This window comes from Pecten maximus, chromosome 13, assembly GCF_902652985.1.
Source record: "Pecten maximus chromosome 13, xPecMax1.1, whole genome shotgun sequence".
Lineage (NCBI taxonomy): Eukaryota > Metazoa > Mollusca > Bivalvia > Pectinida > Pectinidae > Pecten > Pecten maximus.
This window is the reverse complement of record NC_047027.1, coordinates 26092598-26104220: the sequence shown is the minus strand read 5'-3', so window position 1 is coordinate 26104220 and position 11623 is coordinate 26092598. Positions and strand designations below refer to the sequence as shown.

Genomic DNA, 11623 nt, shown 5'->3' with positions numbered 1-11623 from the left:
GACGTAATAAATATGTTTAAATGTTTTAACTACTATCCAGATAAAACATTAACTGTAAGAAAGAACGTGGATAAATTCGTTAACTCGTTTGGTAGGAGATTGTTATCACTATGTAAATCTTCTGGTATAAGAATTGTTAATGGTCGACATGAAGGAGACAGGGATGGAAGCTTCACTTTCTACAGTAAGAATGGGAAAAACACTATAGATTATTTCTTAACATCTATAGACAATTTGAAATATATTAGCCTGTTCAAGTCCGGAAAGTTTTTAACGATTTTAGATAATTCACCACTGTCGTTTCAAGTAAAGTTGAAATACACACAGAAACCAGAGAATGCTAAAATAAACACTACAACAAGAGTTGCAAGTGAGTCTGTTAAATGGAGAAATGAAAACGTAAATATTATTAGAAATAATCTTAGTGTTAATGTAAATAATCTTATAGTTTGGTTTGGTTTGGTTTATTTTGTTCAACGTCCTATTAACAGCTAAGGTCATATAAGGACGGCCTCCCGTGCGTGCGACATGCATGCGTGTGGTGAGTGCGTATGTGTGTTTTGGGAGGCTGCGGTATGTATAGATATTGGTAATAGAATTGTCAGTTCACAAAATGATGTAAATGGTGTTATTGATGATTTTTGTAAACTGGTAAATACATGTGTTTTACCTTATTGTGACGTGCGTAAAGTGTGTGCCAAAAATTACTATATGAACGTTCAGCATAGCTCTAAAAGGTCAAATGACAAGCCATGGTTTACAAATGAATGTAAGAGAAAATATTTTGACTATAAACATGCATTAGGAAACTTCAACTGCTTTAAGTCTGAAGAAAAGTATCGTATCCTTATAGAAAAAAAGACATTGTACAAAAGACTTGAAAACAGGTCGAAAAGACAATATAACAGACATAAAGGTGACATGTTAAATCTTATTCGTAAAAATAACCCAAAACAGTTTTATAAATATTTCTCGAAAACTAAAAGTAGGACTTTGCAGTCTAATATAGAATTGGATGAATTTTTTGCACACTTCCAAAATTTTAACAATGATGATTTTGGCAATTGTGACGTGTCAATTACGGCTGGTGAGACAATTTTCGACGAATTAGATTTACAAATCTGTGAGGATGAAGTGGTTGCTGCAATAAGAAATCTGAAAAGGGGCAAAAGTTGTAGTGAAGATAATATTTTAAATGGATTTTTTATTGATTGTGAGAATGAGTTGCTACCATGTATTACAAATGTCTTCAATAATATTTGTCAGTCTGGCTTTTTTTCCAGAATCTTGGTCAAAAGGTTGTATAGTTTCAATTTTCAAAAAAAGGTTATATCGATAATCCGAATAATTACAGAGGTTTGACAATAATAAGTTGTATGGGCAAATTATTTACATCTATTCTTAATAAGAGGCTAATGAAATGGGATAAACAGTATAATGTAATAACGGATGCTCAGTTTGGATTTAAACCTGGTTTTTCTACAGTTGATGCTATTTTTGTTCTGCAAACTTTAGTTAACAAAACATTGAAAAATAAAGATTATACTGCTGCTTTATAGTTTATAAAAAAGCTTTTGATTTAATTGATAGAAGCCGTTTATGGTCAAAACTTATAAAACAGGGAATTGATGGAAAGATGTTAAAAATAATACAATCTTTATATGATAATGTAAAGTCTTGCATCAAACATAATGGATTATTGTCAGAATACTATAGAAACACGATCGGTTTATTCCAAGGAGAAATTTTGTCGCCTATTTTGTACAGTTTATATGTAAATGATTGTGAAATGTGTTTTATTAGAGAGAACTGCCACTCATTTAAGCATTGATGTCATTTTTTTTTAGTTTCATCGGGGTATGAAACAAATTTTGTTTGCAAACTGTATGAATCCGCGTAGCGGATTCATACAGTTTGCAAACAAAATTTGTTTCAAATTAATAAAAAAAATTAATTTTTGAAAATGATTTTCTAATTTAAAACATGTTTTATGTACAATTTTACTGGTTTTAAATGGGATTCTTTTTCTCAAATCAATACGCAACGTCAATTGTCGTATTGTGACGTCACATTTTTCGCGCCATTCTCGGAATTTCTTTCATAGAAGAATGAAAAGAATTTTTCGACCAACTTCTCATATATACATGTATCTTGCAAATTTAGTATATAAAATGAATAAATTTGGCATTGATCTTTTATGTCCTGAATATTATGAAAAGTTGTTACATCAGGTGTATCATTTTGACTTGTTTCTGATGCTGATGGTTTTTGCGGGGCGAGCTGAAATTTCTTCCATCGGGGTTTTCTTTGGCTCACTTTAACTGACCGATTGATTGCGTTTCCTGCCACGTAATGACTAGTTATATCAATTAATGGGTTTGACTAGAACCATCACCTAGGGACACTATTCATATTTCGTTTTTAGCTTTTTGTTGTTGCTGTTTTTTTTGTTTTTTGTTTTTTGTTTTTTTTTGTTGAAAACTTGTACGCAACTTCGTGTTTGCGTATAGGCAGCTACGCGCCTGGTTTAAGAGACATCTTAAACCATAAAACCATATTGGAATGATGAGTTAACAAATATGTACCGTCTGTGTTTTTCAAGATTTTTGAGACACTCTTGGCTAACCGTTCAAGTCCCGGTTCTTGAATCATACATATTTCCGAACAAGCATCAATCTGCATACCGCAAACAAAAAAAAACTATGTAGTTTATTTTATGTATTTCTTTTAATCTACAGTAAAGTGTGAACTTTAAGCTAGATAATGGATCTGATGTATTCGTCGCTTTTCTAGATAGCAATACAGCCTTCGGTTCTGTATGGCAAGAAAGCTTATTCTATATGCTTTACAATATAGGAATTAAAGGGCAAATATGGAATATCATGAAACAAATGTATGATCGATTTACTAGTAATGTTGTTTTAAATGGTTTTACGTCTGACAATATCATCATGAAGCGGGAAATCTTACAAGGCAGATCTTTATTCGTAAAATTGTACTTAATCTTTATCAATGATTTGTTAAATGAAGTAGAATTTAGCGGAAAAGGGGCCATAGATTTTCTCCTCGCGTATACATATACCTACGCAAGCTGGTGACGTACGTATTGTCAGCAATAATGTTAAACTAAATCTAAAATTGTTGTTTTTACTTTCAAAAAGAAGTCCAATGTTCAATGTGATATAACTGTATATGGAAAGAAACCATCAATTGTAGAAAGTATAACACATGTCGGAGTTTTATTGAACAGTAGAAATAACAGAACATACATGTTCTAATTTAAAGTGTGGTGTTGTGCCCTTTATTCGTTTTGGTCCCCATCAATGCGCGCTGAATCCTTTCACCACAGAAAAATTCTCAAGTGTAAAGTACACAACAAAGAAAACATTAAACAGAAATTCACAGACGCTGATATTGGCTCACAACGCAAACGAGATAAATAGGCAAAATTTCCTGAATCGGAAAGTACTTTAATTTCCTGGTTCGCCCGGATACGCTCAAAAAATTATCGTTCTCTAGTGAAATAGTCAAAGAAAAGGCTGGACAATTCGCCAATCATTTAAACATTGTAGACTTTGAATGCTCCACTGGTTGGTTAAACAGATTCAAAGAACGTCACAACCTAACATTCAAAAGGGTGTGTGGTGAATCCAACGCAGTCAATATTAATTTCGTCGCTATGGCGGTTTGGCAGAAAAAGTTGGGTGTCAATTTTGAGAGACTACCAACCAGATAAAGTCTACAACGCTGATGAAACTGGCTTGTTTTTCATGATGTTGCCTGATAAACCTCTAGAATGCAAAGACACAAAGGGTCATGGTGGTAAAATGAGTAAAGATAGGATGAGTGTCATGGTGTGTGCTAACATGACCGGTACAGACAAATCGCCCCTACTTGTCATCGGTAAATCTTAGAATCCTAGGTGCTTCAAAAACGTCAAACACCTCCCCATTGACTATGAAGCTAATAAGAAAGCCTGGATAACGTCTGAAATTTTCATACGCTGGGTTCAGAAGCTAGACAGACGGATGTTGACACATGGCAGGAAGATACTTCTGGTTGAAGACAACTGTCCTGCCTACCCATACGTCTCCGCTCTGAAGTCAGTGAAGTTGGTTTTTCTCCCACCGAATACCACTTCACACACCCAGCCGATGGACCGAGGGGTTACTGTAAACGTACATATTTTAGCGGTAATTTTATTTTAGCGCTTTTCGCGCTAGAAGCCTTGCGCTAAATTATGATTGCGCTAATTACTTTTTCTACGTTCTATTTCTATAGAAAGTTCTGTTGATGCGCTAATTCATCATTGCGTTAACTGGCTAAAATCTGCAAATGCGCTAAAATTTGATTGCGCTAAAATAAATACGTTTACAGTATGCGTAACTTCAAGGTTCATTAACTCAAGCTCATGACTCAGCGACAGCTACGACTCATCGAGACATCAGACGCCCCCCCCTCCCCCTCCCCCTCCCCCCTCCCCCTCCCGTACCAGCTTCCTTGACGCACTCCACATGATGAAGAATGCCTGGCGACTCGTCTCCCCGACGACAAAAGAGAACTGCTTCGGCCATGCTGGACTTCGTCAACAGCCAACAGCATCCCAGATGACAAATCCCGACGATGACGACGACGACGACCCAGAAGATGACATTCCGCTTGCAGCCTTAAGCAGACTAGCCACTGGTGTGACGTTCCAACTGTACGCAGCGGTTGATGACGACATTGATTTGTATGCTGATGCCACAGACGACGCCATCATCGACATCGTTCTCTCTAAACGACCCGAAGCCGACGACTATGACGACGATGATGAACCACTACAGGTCAAGCGGAATGCAACGATTCTAGACGCCATCCAAGGTTTGGAGATTTGCGTGATTTCCTGTCCGGACTGTGCTCTGGACCACGAGAATGACGTCAGCAATACACTCTACAGACACTTCTTGCCAGGACTACACCGGAAACAGACGACTATTGAGGCCTTCCTTGGGAGTTTTCAGGCCTAGGATTGGTGCTTACATTCAATAGTATCTATCGTGTACTAACTTGTGCACTGTTGTGTGTTTCGTAGTGCTATATATCAATACATCAACAATACAGTCTATTTTTTAGGAAAATTGTTAAACTCTGTGTTGAAATGCATGGCAATGAAAATATATATTTGTGTCATTACTATGTGTCCTAATATTATGACTATTGTACTTGAATGTTCACACACAGAGCTATCACGTGACCAGCTCTGGCGTGTACTCAGTACTGTGAAAGATGTAGATTTTGTATACATATACATGTACATAAATGTTTACATTTTGACCTCTTTACAGATATCAGACTTAATATATACCTAACAAATTATCGCGATTAAAACACTGCAGGAAGATGTATATCTATGAATGTAAAGGGGGAAATTCCCAAAAATAATAACTGGGTCCGACGGACCAAGCTTCTACCCAAATCGGCGAGTTATTTTTATACACTGATGTCGCAAGGATTCCTCCGGACAAGTGTCCAGTCCAACGGTCATTTTAATACTAGGGGAGCGTGAATGAGCATCTTGCATTGCCATAAATACATGCGTATAACTAGAATCTTAGGTTATTTGGGAGTATGCGGCTTTAATGCAATGTCTAAGCACCATCTACTTCATTTATCTCCAAATGAACTAGAGAATTTCAGAATACAGTCCATTGTTATCGTTACTAAAATCCTTCAACATAGTGGTATCGTGTAATTAAACATCTCATATAGATAATTGAATTTTTTATACCGAGAGTTATATGTAACTTCCAATTTACACTGTGCGTACTTAACGCTGCAGCAGTGTCAAATATTCATATAAGTAGATAGATATTTTCTATTTCCGTCCCGTTATTTTACACTGTATAATCGGGCCTCACCACACGGTCAAATCACTCCTCGTATTGTTATTATCGTATGACTTCATCTTGTGGTGTGTATTACTACGGTGGTTGCTCTGATCGTTTGTGTTGATATTAAACAATATTGTGTGATTTCAGCATACATAGCGTGCACAGGGGCTTGGCACTATTTTCCAAATGATGGTCCATATATATATGTATTATAGTGTCACTATAATACATATATATATGGACCATCATTTGGAAAATCGTGCCAAGCCCCTGTGATAGCATGTAATTTCACAATACTGTATACATTTGGATTGTGAGCCATGCAACAGTAATATTAACTACAACAATACGGTATAACGTATTGTGTAATATTTCATATACATGTATAATTATATATGTCCGAACGATGGTTATACGAATGTTTGTGCCTTCAAGTAATGAAATTAACGCCGAAATGTACTGGAAAAGGCGTATCGTTTACAAATACAGTATTTTTTTTGCGGTAATTAGTGATACTTCGGGTCGAATTAAGAATTTTTAGGACTTTATACTCGAAGAACTTTGGTTTATCTTGAGAGTAAAACTGCCTTATTAATGTAAATATTATAACTTTTACTATTCGGAAAAAATACGGTTTTTTTACAGTAAGTTCAATTTTGACGACCTAAACTTAATTTAAACGAAAGAATGCCCCCTTTAATACGTGCCCATGATAACGAGCTAATCTAAGTTTGTTTTATCAATTGAGACTCAAGATTTTTACCTTAACCTCCGAAAGAGGAAGATATTTCGCAAGACAATATCGGCCAAGATAAAATCGGACACTAGGTTCTGGTTTCCGTATCTAAACATTTCTATTTATCAAAATCACTACAGCACAGGGGCTTGACACGTTCTTAAATTTTGTATAACCCGGAATGAAAAATAAAAATCTGATCAAAAGATCACTAATCAATAATAAGTGATCTAGGGGTCGGACTTTGGGGTTAATTTTGATAATAAGTGATCTAGGGGTCGGACTCTGGGGTTAATTTTGATAATAAGTGATCTAGGGGTCGGATTCTGGGGTTAATTTTGATAATACGTGATCTAGGGGTCGGACTTTGGAGTCAACTTTGATAATAAGTGATCTAGGGGTCGGATTCTGGGGTTAATTTTGATAATAAGTGATCTAGGGGTCGGATTCTGGGGTCAATTTTGATAATAAGTGATCTAGGGGGTCGGACTCTGGGGTTAATTTTAATAATAAGTGATCTAGGGGTCGGACTCTGGTGTTAATTTTGATAATAAGTGATCTAGGGGTCGGACTTTGGGGTTAATTTTGATAATAAATGATCTAGGGGTCGGATTCTGGGGTTAATTTTGATAATACGTGATCTAGGGGTCGGACTTTGGGGTTAATTTTGATAATAAATTATCTAGGGGTCGGACTTTGGAGTCAACTTTGATAATAAGTGATCTAGGGGTCGGATTCTGGGGTTAATTTTGATAATAAGTGATCTAGGGGTCGGATTCTGGGGTCAATTTTGATAATAAGTGATCTAGGGGGTCGGACTCTGGGGTTAATTTTAATAATAAGTGATCTAGGGGTCGGACTCTGGTGTTAATTTTGATAATAAGTGATCTAGGGGTCGGACTTTGGGGTTAATTTTGATAATAAATGATCTAGGGGTCGGATTCTGGGGTTAATTTTGATAATACGTGATCTAGGGGTCGGACTTTGGGGTTAATTTTGATAATAAATTATCTAGGGGCCGGACTTTGGAGTCAACTTTGATAATAAGTGATCTAGGGGTCGGATTCTGGGGTTAATTTTGATAATAAGTGATCTAGGGGTCGGATTCTGGGGTCAATTTTGATAATAAGTGATCTAGGGAGTCGGACTCTGGGGTTAATTTTAATAATAAGTGATCTAGGTGTATTTATTTATTTATTTATTTATACACCCCCGTTTATACCATACTGTATTGTCAAACTGTTAAATATCATTTTAGGAGAACACTGATAAATCCGCACCTGTTGTCCTGTCATAGCTTTTTCTTCTCTTAAAAGTTGTTGACAAGAAATGAAATTATTTCTCCAAAATAAAAACAAACAAACAACAAAAAAAACTCTTAATCCCGGACGATTTTAATAGGAAAACCTACTGGCACGTAAATCCCGGAGAAGTTTGAAAGGAAAACCCAAACATCCAAGGAATTTGTATTATGTTAATATAAAGTGATATGCTATTTTTATAGCATTCGCTTTGTTATAGGCGAGGTAAAGAAATTCCCTACAAATACGAAGAAAGACAATTGGTTTAGGTGACAAGATGTGACCACTAAGGCACTCTACCTTGTGTGTTGTGCAACGAGAGGTCAACACTTGATATAAATGTAAATGTATACTTTATCTATTTCACAACAATCAACAGCAAAACATGTTATACCAACATATATTAATCACTCGTTGACCCGGAAGGAAGGGTGTGAGAGGTTAAACCGGAGTAATGGGAATGGGCTTTATTGTTTATATAAACTGTATATCAATATATAAGTATTACGAACTGATTTAGGGCGTTGCCCCGATTTGTTTACAAATATTTTCACCCAATATATGTTTTACAGTGCTATCTGATGATGCAACTCTTAGTTTTAATTCTTGCAAAATGGTTACTTTTTTTTCATTTTTGGGGAGTGGGGGTGGGGGTGGGGGTGGTACGTACCCCGTCACCCACGGATCCGCCGATTATTACACTCGTCACCTCATTACATGTATATACAATGGTATAATGATATAGTATTACCATCATCATACACTGACATATATAAAATGTAAGAGACACTTTTCCTCATACTGGGGTCGCCTTAGTCCTGCTTGGTAACCATGTTAATACAAATATTTTGACGCCGCCAATGACATTGAACTTGACATTACGTAGGTATAGGTGAATTAAATTGGTCTGGTGGAAAGATACCCCCACCCCCGCGCCTTTTCATGGACACTAATAATAATATTTTCTAAATAAAAAATTTGATCCCAGATTTGTAACCGGTGAATAAATCGTTATAGTAGCCTTGACTTAGATAAAGCTATCTATAAGTCAGGGGTCGCTTCCCAGATACCAAAATATGACAAAACAAAATGAAATAAAATAAACATCATAACATTTTATTTTGTTGCGTATTTCTTATATAATGAGAACACTGTCGTAAAAATTGTAATCTGGTGACAATATCGTTATACATATATGTGGTAGTTTTATCGGAGTTATAAGGATGTAACAAACACATTTAAAGTGACTATAACTGTAGATTTGATAAAACCACTACATAGATTAAACGTCCATTTAAACTTGACATTTCTAAACAAATGATTTGACCTTTGACCTACACGTGTATACACATATTCTGTTTGGACTGTATGAGGAAGTTATAACGTCTCTGACCACAGGGATCTAAAAACAAAAGTGAAATACTTTTTGTTGTTGCTATTTAACGTAACAGCTTCTGAATGACGGATTATTTTGTTTGACAATTACTATTTAAGAATGTCTTAGTCGGAGTGGGCGTGGTCACAGCCGGAACTGACCCCCTTCGATATTAGTTATACTTGCGATTAATAGGGAAAGTGAGGATAAAAGGACATATATCATACTCATCACAGGATTCAAAACTTCCGCATTACGACTGAAGGGATGGTGTACCTATCGCCGACGATGTGGATTACAATTCTATCGTTTTTGATACAAGGTAAGAAGACAATAACCAGGTATCTGTCTGTCTGTCTGTCTGTCTGTCTGTCTGTCTGTCTGTCTTTCTTTCTTTCTTTCTTTCTTTCTATCTATCTATCTATCTATCTATCTATCTATCTATCTATCTATCTATCTATCTATCTATCTATCTATCTATCTATCTATCAATCTATCTATCTATCTATCTATCTATCTATCTATCTATCTATCTATCTATCTATCTATCTATCTATCTATCATTCTTTCTATCTATCTATCTATCTATCTATCTCTCTCTCTCTCTCTCTCTCTCTCTCTCTCTCTCTCTCTCTCTCTCTCTCTCTCTCTCTCTCTCTCTCTCTCTCTCTCTCTCTCTCTCTCTCTCTCTCTCTCTCTATCTAACCCTGAACATCTATAAACCTGTCCACGAAGGGGTTATAAATAAGTTATTTTTCAGTTGAGCAAATGACACTATGCATTACTTTTTTATACACAAGAAAAAATGAATAATACTATCAAAACAACATAAAAATCACAATGTATATGCAGTAATTATCCCTCGATTAGCCAGGTCAGCTGTACTGTACTTTATTCTAAAACGTAATATTACACTCGTAACAGTAAAATATCATTCGGGGTACATTTTACATATTTACTTAGTGATTAACCAGGAAAGGTATTTTTGTGGTATAAAATTCCCGTGTGTGTGTGTGTGTGTGTGTGTGTGTGTGTGTGTCTTCAATTACACTCCTCAATCACGAGAAAATGAATTAACGTGTTTCTTGTCTTTCTCTATCCGGCCCCAGTTTCATCAGTAATAATCCTTAATTTAAGGAAAGTTCCTCAGCTAAGACTGTCTCCTGAAATCTAATAATGCTTTCCTATGGGACATTTTTAGTTAAGAGACAATGATGAAACAGGCACCTGGTTATTCATTTATTTATTCATTTATTTATTCATTTATTTATTTATTTTATTGATCTATTCAACATAAAGATGTATTATTTTACGTTGACGACTCATCCATCCATCCATCCATCCCATCCATCCATCCATCCATCCATCCATCCATCGGTTTGTCATCCGCTCTGGGTTTTATTCAGGGCGAATAGGTTTTCAAAATATAAAACAGGACATTGTAGAAATAATAATTGCTTACACGTCAAAATGAAATACCAATACTTACCGCTAAATCTTCCTCGTACCGAGTTCTAATGCTTTATAAACAGGTTTGTAATATCTCAAGAAATGATACTCTTTATCACAATATAATGACCGACAACAAAGTCAGATCGAGTTAACCTCTAAACGATATTTATAAATCAGCGGAATGCTTTTTAATTGCTTTGCGGGTTTAATATCTTAGTTATATATTGGATATTTCCCTTTTCTAGCATTTTACCTAAACTAATATTTAAACCATCCAAATTGTATCAGCTCATGACAACAACTCAGTAACATTTGATAATCTTTGGCCCATTTTATTTCAAACAATCAATCAACATTTAAATTAGAAGCTACCGATCTCTAATTATTTCTCAATCCACAGATTTACATTCCCTCGATATATCAAAGCCACGTCTGAATCCCTGTCTGACAAGACAATCGTGTAAAAGTGGCCAATATAGGCCATATTTATGGCGGCTGATATGTGCCATTTCGTTATTTCGCCCCACTAATCATCGTCTTTTCGCAGCGACAAAATGAAATAACGAAAAAAAAAGTGACGCAAAATAATAACGAAATGGCACATATCAGCCGCCATACATATTTCTAGTTAAGGCTGGTCCGTCCGGAGAACTTTTCTATATTGGATGTTTCCTCGGAGAGCAAGATGTAGCTAGGTTATGTCCCAGTTTGAAAATGGCGTTATACACTTATTTACCTAAGTTTGCATTTTGATATTTTTTATCATTAGTAAAATTATTTCTTTGCATATACATGACAGTTCATAGAGGAAGACAACTTATTCCTCAGATGCACGCCGCGTTTCATATTTTCTGAGTGTAATTGTAAGGAGTGATACTTTGGAGCG

The 11623-nt window shown here is 35.7% G+C and overlaps 1 protein-coding gene across 2 annotated transcripts in view; it reads left to right on the top strand.

Moving 5' to 3' along the window:
• The first annotated feature begins 9266 nt into the window (after positions 1-9266).
• Positions 9267-11623, top strand: part of LOC117341188 — a 28789-nt gene continuing 26432 nt past the window's right edge. Inside the window, exon 1 of one of the 2 annotated variants that reach the window (XM_033903042.1) lies at positions 9267-9607. The gene's annotated coding sequence lies outside the window, so the exon portion shown is untranslated. The remainder of the gene's footprint in view (positions 9608-11623) is intronic. The other variant, XM_033903043.1, reaches the window with a different exon arrangement.